The 19,286-nt window shown below is 45.6% G+C and overlaps 1 protein-coding gene across 3 annotated transcripts in view; it reads left to right on the top strand.

The window, feature by feature from the left end:
• Gng12 (G protein subunit gamma 12) overlaps positions 1–19,286 on the top strand; it is a 108,968-nt gene that overhangs the window by 63,787 nt on the left and 25,895 nt on the right. The window contains exon 1 of one of the 3 annotated variants that reach the window (XM_038319795.2): positions 10,620–10,640. The exons of the other annotated variants lie outside the window; for them this stretch is intronic. The gene's annotated coding sequence lies outside the window, so the exon portion shown is untranslated. Of the gene's footprint in view, positions 1–10,619; positions 10,641–19,286 lie in introns of those variants that run through there. 3 annotated transcript variants of the gene reach the window in all.

The following is a 19,286-nucleotide window of genomic DNA, read 5'->3' as shown; positions in this document are numbered from 1 at the left end:
GTGTGGCCACTTGCCCCTGTAGCATGCTTATTTTCAGCAAACAGCCATCAAATCTTCCTCAGATCTCAGCATTCCTTCGACATCTCAGGGGACCCTGACTCTACCCTTTCAAGAAAAACCGTACCTTTCTTTTAGAAGTTCTCCCTGTAAATGCAAGAATGCCTTCCACTGTAACCAGAACCATATCTGTCAGAAGTGGTGGGGAGAATGTGCAGCTGTTGGGAGGGAGGCAGAGGAGTGTCTCCATGAAAACAGGAGGAGCAGGGTTGATAGCCCAGGTGGGCAGGGCTCTGTTTGATGGTTTGATCGCCGCCTCATTAGCCCAACTGATCATTGCCTTCGAGTCCCCCCTGGCCACTGTTTTCCTTCCAGTATGCAGAGAGAATCAGCTTCTGGGGAGCCAGTAGACGCAGGAACTGAAGGACAGACAGAGGCCAGAGGGGAATGGGGGCTTCTGTGGATGTTTTCCTTCCTCCTGTCTTTTCTCTCCAGATGACACACTTAGAAAATCCATAATGTTGTATGGAGAAAGGTGCCTATGTCCTGTCTGAACTGGGCTCTCCAGGCCCTGTCCAGCCATCTGTGGCTGAGGTACATCAAAACCCACACAAGGTATACTGCCTGAAAAACTCTGGTCCAGAGAATTATTTAAAAAGTGTGGACTACCCTTGCAGTCTATTTGAGCTCAGGGACTGTGAGGCCTGGCCACTGATAGCGCTTGTTTTAGAAGTTGCTTTTTATTTTCCTCAACCCCCAGCCTCTAAACCCATTGAGGTCAGTGGGTCCAGCTGATCGGTGCTCATAGTACCAAGACCTGGCACAAACCAGGTCCTGAGCAGTCACTGTGCATCCAATTTCTGCTTCACAGTACAATGCCCAGCTCTACTTCTGTTTAAAACTTCAGCATCGCAGTATGGAGCCTCTCCTGTGAACAAAGAGAAACTTATGTCTAGGGAGAGCCGAGAACCTTCTAGTGATGTTCTAGGGACCAGGATATATTTAGCATAGTTTGTTGAAGATTGTTATTCATTGTTATGACTTTAGAATATTGTAAAATTCTTAAGTGCTCTTGACTCATCAGAGGCAAGTAAGATTATTCATTTAGCAAACGTTGTGAGTGTGCACTCCGCACAATTGTGTTCTCAGTGTGATGGAGTATGTCAGGGTAGGCTGACAGGTTTTGCTCCTAGGATGGATCATGGGACTTTTATATTTTCTTCCTATGTTGAACATTAGAAAGTAAAGCCAGCCTAAAGAAGGATGATCTTCAGAGTAGAGTTATGTTTAATTTAAGACTGAACAACAGGGGCTGGAGAGATGTCTCAGCAGTTAAGAAAGAGCACTGGTTCCTTTTCTAAAGGATCCGGGTTCAACTCCCAGTAACCACATGGAGGCTCACAATTGTCCATAGTGGAATCTGATGTCCTATTCTGGCATAAAGTTACATATTCAGATAGAGCACTAATATACATAAAATAATTTTTTTTAAAAAAAGACTACATAACCGAGGTGACTCTTCACCCAGATTCAGGGTAAGATAAACCACTAGCCTTAGGGAGAAATTAAAATACAGCAAGTGCAAACCCGCCCTTATGAGCCCACAGTCTAAAGGAAGCAGGAAGGGTTTTCACCCAAATACCTCAAAGACAAACAGGATGTGAAAAACACTGTCCAGGCCAGTAGGAGTGAGAAAGTCAGTGTGTAACCTGGCTTCCGTATACTGACACAGCCGAGCAGGGCAAGAGCAAGCTCTTTTCCTCTGTGACTCCATCCTCCAAGTAACAGACATCTCTTCTCATACTTCACAGACCAGCTTCAACCTCTCATACCAGTGCCAACGCAGAATAAAGAATGACTTCTCACATACCTCTCCTTCAAGATGAAGTCACCTCTTGATGCCCACTAGTCAGCTTCCCCTCTTGTTTCCCTGAAGAGGATTAGGACACTTGCCCTCCCTAAACTCATCTCTGACTTAGGTGATCTACCCAAATTAGATTAATGTAGTCACATGAAGAGGGAACTTAACGTGGCTATCAGAGAGGAAGGGGAGATGACCATCAACTATTACCCAAAAAAGCAGACCATCACAGAAATCCAGAGAGTCCTTAGACACCATGGATGGCTCAGAGGAAAAGTGGGTTCTTCTGAGTTGTTCCTGGTAGATAAGTACAAGGAGCATGTGCCCTGTTTCCCTAGAGGAAATACAGATGCTGTGGCATGGTCAGCAAGGCTTCTAGAAGAAGTGATGTCTAATTTGTGGGAGCATGGGGAGAGGCTTTCCCTTCAGAAAGGTTACTCTAATGTCAAGAGATAAACCGGGGAGGCCTGCGGGGCAGATGGAGAGAGCAGTGGGGGAAACACGGTACATGTACCAGTGTGAGCTGTATAGGATCAACACGTACCAGGTAAGAAAGACCCAGGAGGAAGAGTGAGGAGAGCCTGGCCATGGTAGAGGGGAGGGTGTTTAGGATGGCTCTGGGGTATCTGGGCATGTGCCCAGGTTTCTGTGCGGCTCCCTGAGCTGGAGACCATAGCAATGGGTTGAGTTCTGTAGTCAAACAGAATGATGAGCAGAGGTGTAACTCGTGGTCTGTGTGGGGGCCAGGATGAGCCCAGGTAGTCAGGGGCAGACATGTAGGGCCCTGGGGTTGTGCAGAGAGGCCATCCATACACCATTCTCTTAAGAATGTGAGCAGAGACAATGGTGAAGAAAGCTGGAGGGGAGGAGATGCTGAGAGCAGGTAAAGGGATCATACCTTTCAGGTCCAGGCAGGGACAGCAAGTTCTATGTGATGGTAGAGTGAGCTGCACAAAGATTAGAGTACAAAGAATCTCACCAGAGTGCTAGCATTTGCCGTGAGTATTGCAACCTCAAAACTTGGCAGTCTGCTTATGTACGCTGTCACTTAGTGTCGGCCACTTGTCCTTTGAGTACAGGCATTCTTGCATTAACAAACATTGTAGCAGCCCATGCAGAAACTGCTCAAGGGAGTCAGGGCATTTCTGAATATGGCACCTTGTCCCTTGTCTCAGGTCAATGCTCTGATTACAAGAGACCTCTGCAGAGAGCCTTCATTCATCACTGACCAAGCATTTCCCCAATCATAGTTCAGTGCAGGAGATAGGGGAAGGCAGCAGTACAACTGCAGAGCACAAAGACACAAATCCCTAGAGCTGCCGTGGTCTGGCTGGCTTGCCCAGTACTTGCTATTGATGAAATAACCTCTAGTGGTCACTAGATCATCTGCTCGCTGTCGAGCATGAATTGGAACTACTAGACAAAAGCTTCCCTTCCACAGACTAAATGCCCCCTGTGTCTGCAGCATTTCAGATACCAACCATGCAAGATGATGTGGCTCTTCCCTTCATGGCACTAAGTCACAACAGGGGAGCTTTGTAGGACAGTGAAGCAAGTACAGTGATGGAACTCTAGGAGGCAGAGAGACTTGCGGTGCCACCTCCACTTCCTGGGGAAGCTTCTAGATCCTGTGTTAACATCCAGTTCCAGCTCTCTTTGTCCCTTTGGGATCTTTCTAAGGTCATAGGGATGGATGATGCCTTTAGTGTATAACAGTGTCTGGCACATGATCGTTTCCGGAAACACTGGCAGATAGCTCTCATTGTAGCCTAGGCAAATGGAAGAGCTTCGTGTGGTGGACTGAGGAGAATATTACTAAGATAATGGTGCTTCTGTCACTTGTCGACCATGACAGTTCATGAAATCCACTACATCGGGACTAGCACCTGGTTATGTTTGTCATGGGTCATTAGTGACCTGGCCTCTCTGTCACACTGGGTTAATGTTGAGGGGAGACATGATTCTCTCGGTACATGTACTGGGCAGGTTGGGCTGGGGAGGGGCTCCTCTGACCCTGTATACGGGGAGTTTAAAACAGACATTAGCAGACGTATCCCTGGGCTGTGACCCATCGATGATGCCTGACATGCCACAGGAGAGAAAGCAGCAGCCCTGATGCCACAGATCTGCCCTGCGGAGTGGTGTGGTCAATCAGCCAGCTCTGGTCTGACACAAAACTTGTTAGTCTCAAGCCCCACTGAGTGTGACCATTTTTCAAGGACAAGGTTAAAAGGCCTACTTGGAAGAGTCTCCTGGAACACAGCACATTGTTGGTACCACCTCACATGCTTCTGCCTCTAAAGAGCTGCCCTCCCATCCCTGACTAGACCTGAAAGCAGAACAGCTTCTGAATTGCCAAGAAATGGTGGGTAGGAGTGGTGATTAATTGCTGTGTTGATGATCACAGTCCTTGCAATGGGGAGCAAACAGATAATGCATTAGACTCCAAAGGACATAATCTGAGTGTTAGCAACAAGAATATCTGGTTATCCGGGACTCTGCATTAGAGGATGGCCCCAGTCAATCAAGAGTGAGCTGTGTGGAGTTACTAAGGGGTGTGACGAGGGAGGCGTCTGCTGTTTCTTGGCCCAGTCATAACTTTTGCTGACAAGCAGATGTGATATGAGTGTGATGACACTTGCCACACTTAACAGCCATTAACCTGACATCTCTTCGCTCCCTGTTAATGCTGGTTTGGGTTAGAAAGGCAGTTACGTGAACTCCAAAAGCTGTGGGGGAGTACAGTACACCTCATTTAGTGCATGATGCATGGAGCAGGTTGGGTTGAGGAGAGATGCTCCTGTCTGCTTGCCAACTCCTCTAAAGCCCCCAGAGTATATAGAACCTTTGCATTGGCCAGAGATAGAAAAAGACATGTTGATCATCATGCTGGAAAACTGTTTAGGTTTCTATGGAAATGCTATGGCATGGGAAGGGAGCAAGATGCAGCTTTCTAAGTTAACAGTGTCTGGGATGATGGTACATGAGACAGTGCCACAGGCAGCATTGTGTACGTGCCCTTTGGTTTTCAGGGTACGGACAACATAACAGCACTAACCTGCCTGAAGTTCCTACCCTGGACAGTAGATGCTGTCATCTGGAACTTTCTGCAGGCTCTGAAGGCTGGACATAGAGACTCCATGCTCTTAAGGGTATTTGACCTCCTCTCTGAGCCACTGAAAACTTCTTGCCCATTGAGAAAGTCTCTGTAGACTTCCTCCTGCTGTGTGTGTATGAGTTTATTCATGTGTATGAGTGCGAGTCCACACTTCCATGACATACATGTGCAGGTCAGTTATACCTTACCGTCTACCTTGCCTGAGATGGCCTTTGTTGTTGACTTCTTTGTACACAGATTTACTGGCCTATGAGCTTCCAGGATTCTCTTCCCATCTTACCGTAGGAGCCCTGAGATCACGGGTTATGCTACTGCACCCTGCTTTTATTTGGGTTCAGGGAATTTGAACTCAGCTCTTTATGCTTTCACAGTGTTACGGTTTCAACCTGAAACATCCCTATAGGTGCACCTGCCATGTTTGAACACATGGCTCTCAGCGGGTAGTCCTGTTTGGGTAGGTGGTAGATGCTGTGGAGCCTTGCTGGAGGAAGCATATCTCTGAGGGTAGACCTGGGCTTTATGCCAGGCCCACTTTCTCTTCACCATTTGCTTCTTGGGTGTGAATGTAATGTGCTGCCCGCAGCTTCCCGCTCCTGCCGCCTTGCCCTGCCTTTCCCACCAGGATGGACCCTGTCCCTCTGGAACTGGGAGACAGAATAAACCCTCCCCCTTAAGTGGCCTTCATCAGGGTGTCCAGTCAGTGACAAGAGCAGTGACCACAGGGCAAGTGCTTTGTCCACCATGCCATTGCCCCAGCCCTTAGACATCTCCACTTTTGAACAGCTATAGATTTTGCTTTTTCTTTTTTTAAGACAGTGTCTCATTGTATCCCCTATGCTGGCTTCATGGATTCTCAAGTACTGGGTTAATGGGCCTTTAGCTTTTCTTTTTACAGCTATTTTCTTTTATTATTTATTTAGTGGCTAGTAAATGTTTTTAGTACCAGGAGACATTTAAAGTAACTATATATTACAAACAAAATATGTATAGTCAGCCTGGTGTTTTTAACTCTTTTGGAAAAAAATAAGTAAAATATAAATAGAGGGGTGTGTGTGTGTGTGTGTATGTGTGTGTAAATGCTTGGGAAACCCTGGAGTGGCTCAAACAATAATTGAAATTGAAAACCATTATAAATATTTTAATATAAAAGAAAAACAAACGCATTTACATCTTTAACTGATTAATGGAAATGGCTCCTTGACTCTCCAGTGTTAATGAACCTAGTGCATAGACTGTTACCTGGCTTTGCATACACACACACTAAGAGAATACAACCACTAAGATGAAAAATATGCAGGAGTTAATGTTGCTGTAACAAATGATCATTAAGGTAGATTTAAAGACACAAATGTGTTCTGTAGTCTGGAGGCGTCTAAAATAAGCCCTTTGCTCTGTAACATACACAATCTTCTAAGGAGTGGTTCCCAGGGACCAGGATCACAGGTGATTTCCTCTGGACTCTTCCTTTTGATTCCATGATTTAGTTATTTGAGCACTGCCAGTTTGATGGGAGACCCGAGACAGATGATAACGCTCAGTAAGAGGGCAGATGAATATGTAAGGGCATTCTGAGAACTGAGTGGCCCTGGCAACCTAAACCCCAGCTGTTTCCATGGAGAAATATGCCCCACAAGGACCTTCTTTGAAATCAACGTTTGAACTCCTGCTGATTTATAAGTTGGGGGCTAATGATATAAAGCCATCACCTACTGATGTGTAAAATTCTCAGCACTAGCCTGTCATCAAGAGTTTATTGAGTGACTTCTGGGTGGATTACACTGATAGGCGTAGCAGAGAGAAACAAAAGACTGAAAGAAGCACGACTGCCCTCGAGAAGTCTGGATGGAGAGGAAGACCTGACTATACAGCAGCTTCTCTGGTGCCTGAGCCAAACGCTGGAGTCTGCAAGCAGCAGCAGGGAAGGGGATGTGAAGCCAGTGTGGTTAATCAGGAAAATGCAGGGTTCCACCCTGGAGCATGTTCTCTATTCATTTGTAATCCCCAGAGACACCAAAGACTTTCCCATTCTTCCTGAAGAGCCTTGTGGGTGAAGTGGTGGCTACAGAGATCCTGGTGTGGTCAACTTGAAACCACACAGGAGAGGTTCAAGCCTATACACACACACCACACATACACCATACATACACCACACACACACAAACACCACACATACACCACACACACACACATACCACATACACACACAAACACCACATACACCACAAACACCACACACACACACCACACACACAAACACCACACACATCACAATACCACACACACAAATACCATACATACCACACACACACCACACATACCACACACACAAATACCACACCACACACACACACACACACACACACATCACACACCTGTTTCCTTCTCCTGCCTCTGCCTTCTCCTTCGTATCCTCTGTCCCTCCCCCTTTTCTTTCCCTTTATTTACTTTTGGTGGTGGTTTCTACTGCTGTGTTTTGGTTTGGGGTTGGGGTTATTCTGGCAGCAGGCTGAGTAACAGGTACATCCTATCCCAGGTTCCGCCTAGTAAATCACAGTGTCCGGAGCCTGACATTTGAAGCTGCTAGTATATTAATGTCTAACCTGCAGTGAGTTTCCAAAGGAGGCTGGTGAGAGGCAGGGGGTGGGATGGGGCAGGAGCCCTGGCTGAGGCTTAGTTGTGAGAAGTCAATGTTTGAGATTACCGGAAGGGAAAGGGGGAAATGAGAGGGACAGACACATCTGGAGTCAAATCCACAAATGAGGGCTGAGCTCCAGCCCACTGGGAATGCTAATGACAAAAGAAGTTTCAGAGTTGCTAGGTTGAGGTATGCAGATCAACCAGTCTGACCTGACTCAAAGCTCCTAAAATAATCCCTTCATTCTGGTGTACACAGGGCTCCCTGAAAAGTGCTTCCCAAGGACTGTCATTAGCACGAGGAACCACATACAGGCCCTTCCTTCGAAATCTTTGGTGTGGCTTTTAGAAGCAGTGAGTCTTGGCTTTGTGCATTAGCAGGAAGAATGGCATTCCACTCAAAGGGCTGACCGCACCGGCTTTAGACCTTAGTTGTCTTACTTTTCTTGCTGCCACAGAATACCTGACGAAAGCAACTGAAAGGGCAGGAGAGATGGCTCAGAGGTGGAGAGCTCTGCTGCTCTTGCAGGGACCCGAGTTCAGTTCCCAGCACCCACATCAGGCAGTTCCAGTCCGCTTGTGACTCCACCTTCAGCGGGACCTGATGCCTTCCACCTTCAAGGGCACTTCACTCAGGAACACATGCAAACACGTACACGCATGTGCGTGTGCGCACGCACACACACACACACACACAATAAGGTAAAAGCAGTTTCTCATAAGGCATTCTTCCCACTTTTCTGGATTACTAAAAAAAAAAAAAAAGCATAACTTTTTCTTTTCTCCCTTACTTTTCTAAGCAAATTTTCATAACACTCTTTCTAAATCTCTTTGTAAAGGCCTTCTCTCTTTCTCTAAAGCCCCCATGCCCACCCTGTGGCTGACTTCTGTGCCTGCAGCTGAAGTCAAAATACATGACTTTCCCCGCACTTATTTTCTTCATTCTCTTTCTCTGTTGAGTTGGTGAGACTCACAGCTTGGCTGCCCTGGGGTTTTCTTTTAGACTCTAATAAGATTATCTTCTTTGAATAAACTGGCTTTGCTTAACTTTCAATACAAGACAATTAAATAAGATATCTGAAAAGGGGGTGATTTAAAGGGAGTTTTTTATTTTATTTATATGACATATTTATATATTATATGTATATTATATATTTTATTTATATTGGCTTACAGCCCCTTATGGCATGAATTCTTGACAGCAGGAACATAAGGTGTCTGGTCACACTGCATCTGCAATCAGGAGGCCGAGAACAATGAATGCTGCTGTGCAGCTTGCGGTCTCTTGTTATTCAGTCTGCAGCTTGGCCCATGGGAAGGTACTGCCCACTTGTAGCTAATGTGGGTCTTCTGACTTCAGTTCATACAAAGCAGGAATTCCCTCCCAGTCATATCCAGAGTCTTGTTTCCTAGGTGATGCAAGAGTCTATGAAGTTGGCAATGTTAATCCTGGTAGTCATAAGTAGCACAGAGCATGTATTGAATATTCTCTATGGTTTTAGTTCTGAAATACTCTTTATAAGTTTGCCTCCTTTAACATCCCTGGATGTGATTTTATGTTATCAAAATTCCAAATAATATTACCCTGAAGTAGCAATTGACCCTGTTAGCAGTTCTATTTGAAGATAAGTGAAATGCAAGGAAGATCAGTAACCTGCCAAAACCTCATTCATATGGCAAACAGGCACACACCAAGGCCTGTACCTCCAAATACAGAATTCTTCTTAGATCCCTTTTTATTGAGTGTCTTCCTGGCCTGGGCTACTAGAGGGAAAATGAAGATGGGAAGTGAGAAGAGGGAGGGGCTGTGAAAAGCAAGTCAGAGATGAAGTTCTTTCCCGAAAGGAGGGCTTGCAAGGGAATCACTGAGTTGGCTGGCAGCTGCTAAGGAAAAGGCTCTCCTGGGTTTCTCCTGTGCGGTGGGAGGATGCATGTGTGGAGAAACAGAAAATCAACCAAGACACAGCAAGATCACAGAATGGAAATGCTGCACCAGTCCAAGCGTGACTGCCTTTCTAAAGTCCCTGCTCACCCGCTCACTGCAGGTTTCTTACTTGGGGCTTTTGCTTCCAGAGAACAAAGTCAGCACATTGAATTCTGAGTTTCTATAGAGGCTGGGTGGGTTCACCACGGAAAAGAACCAGAGTGGCACTTCACAGTAAGCACTTCACCACTCTCAGAGGGACAGACGTCAGCTCTCTCTGTGCCTCTCTTCCCCTCCATTTCCAAACTCCAGCTCTTCTTCCTCTTTGTTTCTTGTACTTCTACTGAAGATCCTCCAAACCTCGTGTCCCCAAAAGAATGAGAAAATGCATGCCCACTGGAACATTCCATAAGGGCTCTTCCCTGGAGCCTGAGGTAGGTTAGAGGTTACTCTGACTTACATCAGACAGAGTTGTTGCTCTTAGCTGCCACCAAACCCTTCAGGCTTCTCTGCCACTACCTCTGGAAAACCAGAAACCTTTATTAATTACTCACTAAACCTCAAGAAATATTTTGCAAGCAAAAGAATCCTGTGAATGTCTACTGTGGTCTGCGTTGCAGGCTCCCTGCTTGGTCCTCCCCCCCCCCGCCAAAAGGAAGAGTATATCTTGTATATCTTACCCTCCTCCTGTCCCTGTCCCTGTCCCCCCTTGCGGACTCAACAGTCAAATATAGCAAGTTCTGTAATTATTTGTGCTTTGCAGAATTGGAGAATGAAACATTTCAGCCACTATCTGAGGGTTTACACTTTGCTCCATAGGGCAGATCAGAGCTCCACCATGCTTCTCACACCCTCAAGGCCCACTGTATTGCAGCTCTGGCATAGAGAGCCACGTGGTTTGCATAGCACACATTCCTGAACAATAGAAATAGCCAGTTCAACTTCCATGGCATTCCCACCAGGTTGTGGGTGTTCCGGTGAGAGGAGGAGGGATGGAGCCTTTCGTGGTCCACACGTGATGCTACCCAGCCACCACACACACATGCCCTGGTCTCCAGAGGCTGGCTAAGAAAGTACTGCTCTAGTTCAGGAGCAAGTTCAAACTGGTAAGTCCTCCTGTCTTTCTATCCAGAGGCAGGGAGTATGAATACTTGCCTATTAAGCCATCACCCATGCACCCTGCCCTCGATATATGAAAATAGCCCGAGTTCCTGTCTAGTTAATCTTTGTTAGTGAAGCTGTCATGGCATAGTTTCAGGAGTTAGCATTCTGGTTAGGAATGGTGCCGACTAGGGAGACTGACACTCCTATTCCAGAGGCATGACCTTGCACCACCCAACATTTGGAAGATTCCTTATGCTAAAGCTACAAGTTAGGAGTTATTTACAGTTTTGTGTGTATGAAAAGGTATCCAGAAATGACATCAGGAAAAATGGAAGAAACTTAGTTGAAACACCTTTTCCCCCCTGCTTCCTTGGAGTGGACTCTAGCATCCTCCCATGGAAAGCATTTCCACGCATGCTGCTTGATTTCCCACATCAAGCTGTCACTCGTTTCAAACTGGAACTTAGGACATCCATATCCGCCAACCCACATGCATTTCTCTCTTTTGCTTTACCCTTCCTTCCTCAGATTCTTAAAGGTGATTACAGCCCTGGAGTTCAAATAACATTACCAACTTCCTGAATTAATTGCTTACTAGTTTTACAGCATATTATTTGTATATGATTTATAAGTCAAAATCACCAACTGGTGGTTCCAAATCAAACTCTGTTTTTAGAACAGCACTAAAACAAATGGCATATTTTTATTTTGAGGCACATGGTGCCCGGTCATGGGAGGCTCTTGGGTACTTCTCTCTCACTCAGTGAGAAACTGATACGACACCTCCTCCCCTGTACAGCTGCCTCCCTCGGGGACCCTCCGCAGTACCAGCCGCTGCGGCTGAGGCTTTGACAGTTGGTTACTGGGAAGAAGGGGTGTTTTGCAACATTCCTTTTAGTTCTGGTAGATTTAAATGAGCTGGAGGGGGAAATAGTGCCTTTAAAATTAGGAGTGGAGGGGGAATCTGTCCTCTGTATTCAACGTAATTAAGCTGTGTCAGCAGGTAGTTCATAGGGGCCTGGGTTTCTGAAAGGAGAGGCTCTGGCCTTTAATTATCCCAGTTGGTGCTCAGCTTTAGAAAGCCTGTGGACTTGCTGAGCATGTTAATTTAACCACTTTATAGTTGGCCATTCTAGAACCCAAACCACCTCCCTAGAAGAAAGAATTCTAGGACCAGGTGATAAGGAGATCCCCTTTCATTTCTGTCACTGAACCTCTAGCTGTCCTTGAACCTGTAGGTAAGTTTTTAGCTCCTCCATTCATGGATTTGTGTATTCATGCCCTTCACAGATAGTCTCCATGAGTACAGGTAAAACGATGACCTCCCCAAGGCCTCCGTGTTTCAAGGACCCTTAGATTGTAGGGCTGAGAGAGGCCAGTAAGACACATGCAGGAGGTTATTTTGGAGGGTTATGGGCACCACAGATGTGTGACCGACTGTCCAGCTGTTACCAGGTGTAGGCCATGCCCTTGGAGAACCTTTTTTCCTCAGTGTCTATCAAATTCAACCTATCTTAACCCCAACCCTGAAAAATACGGAATGCTATTTCATCCATTTTATAGAAGTAAATTGCAATCTAAAGAAATGAAGCAGTTTTTCTAAACCTAAAAGTGCACTTGCTGAGATATCTGATGACCTGAGCTTGATCCCTGGAACCCACATGGAAAGAAAGAGTCAGTTCCACATGCACAGATTTTCACACATACACACGCACATACATGCCATAAATGTAAAAAGAAAAATGCATTGCTAGATTCTGAGTCCAATATAGGCAGATTTTTCTTTCCTGCTTACCAGTTCCCAAGTAACAGACATGGAGACTCAATATTAATTATAAATGCTCGGGCAATAGCTCAGGCTTGTTACTAGGTAACTCTTACATTTTAAATTAATCCATATTTTTTACTAGGCTTTGCCATGTACCTTTTGTCAGTACAGCATGCTCATCTTGCTTCTCTCTTCATCTGTTCATGACTCCGGACTGCCTTTCTCATTCCCAGCATTTTCAATTTGGTCTCCAGCCTAAACTTATTCTGTTCAGCTATTGGCCAGTCAGCTTCTTTATTAAACCAATCACAGTGACATATATTCATACAGTGTATAGGACTGTTCTACCTCCAGGGTATCTGGACCTGTATTCTTATCCCTGAGCCTTGCTGTCTTGTCACTCAGGGCTGCCTTTACCGCTGCAGGAAACAAGGCTCCATAGGCTGTGCACCACCAGATCTGGTATTCTTTAGTCAACATCTCAAACTCTTTGAGTGAGAGAAGCCTACATTCAGAACCCAGATGTTTGTTTTACTATGTTGGTGACTTAGGCATATAAACAAGGATCATGAATAAGAATCATTCCTTCCTCTGGGCCGTGGAAACTTACTCATCTTTGTAGGCTGTGGGGAGGCTAAGATTCATCTAGTGCATCTAGCTAAGACTCAGCTAACACGCATGCACCTTGCCCTTGCAGCACCTGAATCGTCCATAACTGCCTGATGGGTGGCAGCTGCGCATTCATGAAGCTGGAGGAATGCCTTTGTGCTGTCCTGTGCAGCACTGGACTGGGTACTTGGACTCTACACTACACTGCACTCTTCTCCAGATTTCTCTGCATGTCTGACATCTGATCCTTAAGAGAAGTGCCAGACCATAAGGCAGGGCACTGTGGAGAGGAAGCATGTTCTTAGGACACCTAAGAATTTAAGGGTTAGCAGGGAGTGGAGAGTTAAGCTGTTAGTCTAAGCACTCTCAGAGGCTTGTGAGTTCAAGACCAGCCTGATCTCCATAGTAAGTTCTAGGGCATGTAGGACTGTGTAGAGAGACCCTGCTGTAAGAAAGAAGGAAGGAGCTGGGTAGTAGTGGCACACGCTTTTAATCCCAGCACTCAGGAGGCAGAGAGGCAGGAGGATCTCTGAGTTTAAAGAAAGAAGGAGTTGGGTGATGGTGGCACATGTCTTTAATCCCAGCATTTGGGAGGCAGAGGTAGGCAGATCTCTGAGTTCAAATCTAGCCTGGTCTATAGAGCTAGTCACAGAGAAACCCTGTCTCGAATAAAAAGCCAAAAAACAAAACAAAACAACAACAACAACAAAAAACGAAGGATTTGAAAGCAGTTTCTGATCTAGATTTCCATTGTTTAGCTCAGGACCATCTTGCTTAAGAAACTGCTGAATGGTGGTTGCTTTCTTCCATTTAGCTGCAGTTTCTAGCACAGGTTGACTTCACTTTTTCCTGCCTTTGATTATCTTTATATCAAAGTGGGAATGACAGTAGAATTCTAGCAGGGTGAGCATGAAGGGTTAACGAGGTGATAGATTTCTACTGACACTTTTAGTACTCTACTGCCAGATAACACCATTCTCCCTTTTGGTACTTACTAGAAAACTACTTGACATTCAGCTGATATTTCCAAGTCTCTTGGGGACCAATATCCCACTTTTTAAAAAATGGTGCTGACTGGCTAGCCTGGTAATTTACCTCTTGTTTCTACACATACACAATTTAATTGTTTAATCATATCTGGAATGACCTAAGTATTAGAGAAGTCATATTAATTGCTGTTTGAATTTTATAAAGCCGTGTTTATGCACAGCACATCTGGCTTGTTTGTGACTGCTGACATCCAAACTGCAGTCCTCATGAATGCCCAGCAGGGTCTCGTATCATCTGAGCCATCTGAGCACTCTAGCTACATAAATTATATAGAATTTTTAAGTAACTTATTCTGTGTCACACAATTTATACAGTCATTGGAACATCTAACAATACTAGAATTCAAGAGTGGCGTATACCTTTGGTGATCGGTTTCTGTTTTGAACAAAGCCAGTGAACTGGCAGCCCATGCTTGTGGCAGTATCCTGCTGATCCCCAGGAAACAGGCAGACTACACTATAGGCCACTCCTCAGGGACTCTGGGTAGAATGTGATGAATTTTCTCCCAGAGTTGATGTATGTTCTTGTAGTGCACTAGAAACAGTTTGGAAGAAAGTTCATATAATGTGTCTTTGCCCTTCCCCGAGAAGATATGCCTATAAAGCTCAGGCAAGTAGTCAGTTGAAACACCTTGGATTCAGCACCTGTAATCCTGGCACATTAGGATGTGAAGACTGGAAGGTCAGGCGTTCAAGGTCATCATTGTCTAAATGGAATTTGAGGCCAGCCTGAGTTACATGAGACATTGTCTCAAAAAAGAAGGAGTGAGCCAAGAACTCAACTGTTTTTCCTAAAAGTCCTAGTTTTCACAGACATATACAGAACCACTAAGTTTTAAAAATCCTTTTCAATTCTCATTTTTTTGAGATTTTTTTGTTTGTTTTCTCTTTGGGGGGGATTCTTTTGTTGTTTGCTTTTGACACAGGATTTCTCTGTATAACCCTGGCTGTCCTGGAACTCACTCTGTAGAACAGGCTGGCCTTAAACTCAAAAGAGATCCATCCACCTGCCTTTGCCTCAAGTGATAAGATTAAAAGCTTGCACCACCACGTCCAATCTCAGTTCTCAATTTAATCATTTAACATAAGAAGCTTTTGGGGGTTTGGAGAGGTCGTCCAGAGGTTAAGAGCAGCTGCTTCTCTTCTAGTGGACCAATCAAAAATTTTGGCTCCCATCAAAAATGTCAGGTGGATCACAAATACCTGTAACTTCCGCTCCATATGATCTGAAGCACACCCTCTTCAGTCTCAGTGGGCATGTGTACACTACATGACACACATTCTCACAGACAAACACATAAAAATGAAGTTAAAAGTTTTAAACAAAGAGGGATTTCTTTGTCTTTCCCCAGTCTGTGTTAGAGAAATGTAAACTGGGTCTCAACTTGGATAGTAAGCTTGTATTCCTATGTCACCTTAGATGCCACCTTCTCACTGAACCCCGAGTGTGGAGGAGGCACTGAGTTCCTCTGGGCCTGAATCCTGTTTGTGAAGATCATCACCAAGGGGCTAAGTTCCCACAAGAGCTTTGAGGGATTCAGACCACAGGTTGTATATGTGGTTGGCTTCTTGTTGGAGTGGGATGGTCTTCCCTTACTCTGGGTCAGGGAGGGTTTGACAAACCTGTTCCACAACAGCATAGACAGTAAATGCGCTGACTTTGTGGACCACGTGATCTCTGTCACAGCTGATAGGTTCTGCCATGGTAGGGCGGAAACAGCTGTGGATAACAGATAAGCAAGCACATAACCTGTATTCTAAGAAAACTTTATTCACAAAAGGAAACCTGACACTAGGCTCAATTCAATCCGGTGGTTATAATTTATAGACCATTGCTTCATATGAATAGGGGAAGTTACAGACATCCTATCTTCCACTGTTTAACTACTTAGGCAGCATTAAAAAATAATATCCATAGTGCTCGCTAGCAAATTAACTTCACTTGTTCTACTCTCTCAATGTAACATAGTTTTTATATGCTTTGTGGATTACAGAAATGAAATTATATGTGCGCGTGTACGTGTGTGTATACATATGTATTTACCTAACATAATATCCTAAACGTGGTTTATATACCAATAAAATCTTCAAAATTCTTACCTTCAGTGGAGCAGAATGCACTATCCAGCTGGCATGCCATCATTTGCCATTGTGTGTTCAGGAACTATAATTTTTCAGTGACTGTCTTCATGCACATCTTTTGGATTGTTTCTGTGTGTTAGGGTTACAGAGTCCAGAGGTACAAATGCTCATGTGGGTGTGACATGTGATCCTATGGCTTGAACACAGGGCCCTGGGGTTCTCGGTAGGCAGGCCTACTCTCCCTGAGCTGTAGTCCTAGGCTCCAGTTTTTATGCTTTTGGAAAAGGATGAAACAGTGGCTTTGTAACAGCTGTAACTACTCCCGACCACACGAAGGCCCAGTTCCACAGGGGTTTGTTTGCAAGATTGGGCTCTGTAACTCTGAAGTCAGGTGTCTGTTTCCCGACCAGGGCTGACTTGCTCTGGTTTGCAGAAATAGAAGCCAGACTCTGTTCACCTCTGGAATTCATCTGTCTTATGTTTGGACCCAGGGGTCATCATATGAGTAAATCCCCAACTTTTAGGGGTGTAGAGTTGAGTCCCTTTGCTCTGTGGCTTTCCAGTAAAGAGCACACCCCCACTGGATGCCCTGCCTCACTGGTGTGTGTGAGGGGAATGTATCCCGAGATTTGTCTTACACCCAGAGGTGAAAGGAGATGGGTGACCAGAGCTCCAGGGAGAAGTCCAGGCTGGAGTTACACGGAGGGTGTAGGGTCTTGGGTGTGTGTGTGTGTGTGTATGTGTGTGTGTGTGTGTGTGTGTGTGTGCAAGTTAATCTGTAGCTATTGCACAATGAATTTGGCTTAGTGCAAAACAAAACTACTAACTGAAAATTTGCTTAGTTGTTACAAACAAAAAATAGAAACCTATTGTGTAGTTTCTTAGAAATAATTACTGGTTCATGGTGAAATCAGAGCGTGACCCTTCAAGACCTATTATGATGGCTGGTTAGTGCCAGGAGCAGAATGTGTCTGCAGAGCACACATGAGCAGAATACCATCTTAAGCTCAAATAGCCATGACTCATGTGAAGACGTTACTGCAACTGTCACCACACGTGATCATCAGAAGGTTCCAAGGACAGTTGTCAGGGGGGAGGACAATTTAGCATTTGTACGCAATTTGTATGGAAATGCGTGAGAGACGCTGATGCCCAGACCCTTCCTTTCACTGGTGCAGAAGGGGAAAAGGAAAAGATGACAAGCGACCTGCGCACATGTTCCAGCTAACTGACAGCCGAGCCCGCCTTGGCCCCAGATTTCTTGACGGCTCTGTGTGCTCTCACTGTGCCAGCTGTCTTTTGACTCTCTTTAGACCATAAATTTCCTGTTGCTTTAGAACAAAAAGTCATTTATAGTGGGCCTTGGAATTGTTCTAGTGATTTGCTTGGCCAAATGTTTTTATGAGCATTTTAATGAGACCTTGCATTAGCAGATTTCAAAACCTGCTTGCAGTTTGCCAAACACTCTCCATTACTGACCTGAAAGTGTGAGATGTGCAGGAAAGGTTGCTTGCTACAGTAGGATTTTCAGTAGTCAGTAACAGTGGTATTTTGAGTAGTCAGTAACAGTAGTGCTCGTGCTGAAAGGTAAAACTGGATTTTAGGTACAAGCTTCATTTTTTAAAAGCCGTGTAAGATTTCAGGAGGGGACACAGTGTTTAGTTCTTGATTCAAAGCCTAGCCCCACTAAACAAATGTTCGCCATGTTCACTCCTGCAAGCTGCAGTTTGCACATATGCAGAACAGAGATGAGGCCCTCCCCTCGTATCAGTGGTGTGAACATTGGACGCCTGCATGAATGGCCCTGATTGAGACTGTCATCTACACATGAAGAAACAGAACCCAATTGGAAGTGACCCAAGAATTCAGCCTAGAGCCCAATCCCTAGGTTTTAATTGTCCTCCAACCCATGCCCTGTCTCCTGAGGTTCTTGGCTGTCTCCCCAAGCTGTTCTTGCCAGAGAATTGTCTGTTCTTGCCACATGGATGGGTTCCCTGGCAGAAATTGTAACCCATGAGGGCCACTGTTCCTGGGGCTGGCATCATGAGTCTAAGCTTGAAGAGATCAGAGAGCAAGTTCCACTGAGAGGCCACCCTGGCAGTTCTGTTATGCACATAGCCCTGCCATGCAGCAGCTAGATCTGGCTCATCACCATGTGTGCTTACAATAGTAAAACTACAGAAACAGGTCAAGTGTGGGAGTTCAGCTGTCTCCACCCACTGAGGGCATGTTACTTCAATGCCTTGGGGCCTGAGCTGGGAGCTTCCCTGTTAGCTTTGGGGAAAGTGGCCTTCTGCTGCAGCCTTCTCCTGCTTGCTGCTTGATGGACTTTCTGTTTTACTTTTCTGTGAGCTCTCACGTGTTTGCTAGGCCAAAAGAAGTGGGGTCGGGGTGGGTAGGAGTGTGACATGTCTGGGAGTCAGCTCTCTTAAAGCACCAGAGTGCCCTCCCACAGTGATGACAACCGTAGATGGATGTACCGCACTGATGCCAGGCCATTTTCCGCTCAACAATGAGACTCTATCCCTCCAGATTTGACACACATCTTCCCCATTCCCTGAGCAAAGTAGGCCCATGAATTTACCCTTTCCCTTGAGAAGGACATCTCACTTTATTGCCACACAGGACATTGGTCCGTGTCCTTGTCTTCATCTGTCACACTGTCAGAAGGCTGTCTCTGTCCAAAAAGAAATCAAAAATAGAACACTGAGCTCTTTTGAAATGTTGTTTTTGTTACTTTATAATTATGTGTGTGGGCGTGGGCATGCGCGTGCGCGTGCAGGTGCCCTCAGAGGCTAAAGCTGTCAGATCCACAGATGTTGTGATCTGCCTGACGTGGATGCTAGGGACGGGCGTGGGTCCTGCAGAAGAGTAGTGCATGTCCACCTGTAACATCTGTGCCTCTCTCCACAGCTCTCACACCCTCGATTGTGTGCCATTCTGTTATCCTAAGAGACTGCCTTTCACTCCAGCACATCCCACTCCCCCTCTTCCACAGAGCTCTGCCCTGCACAGCGTGCCCTTGCCTTCGCAGGTTCGGGACCTCCACTACACTCACCTCTGCCCCTCCAAGTAGACTGCCCTTCCCTCCTAGCCCCAAATCCTGCAGGGCATTGCCACCTCCTCCACGAAGCCTGCCC

Source organism: Arvicola amphibius, chromosome 2 (assembly GCF_903992535.2).
Source record: "Arvicola amphibius chromosome 2, mArvAmp1.2, whole genome shotgun sequence".
Classification (NCBI taxonomy): Eukaryota; Metazoa; Chordata; class Mammalia; order Rodentia; family Cricetidae; genus Arvicola; species Arvicola amphibius.
The sequence above is the reverse complement of the archived record's forward strand: the minus strand, read 5'-3'. Positions and strand labels throughout refer to the sequence as shown.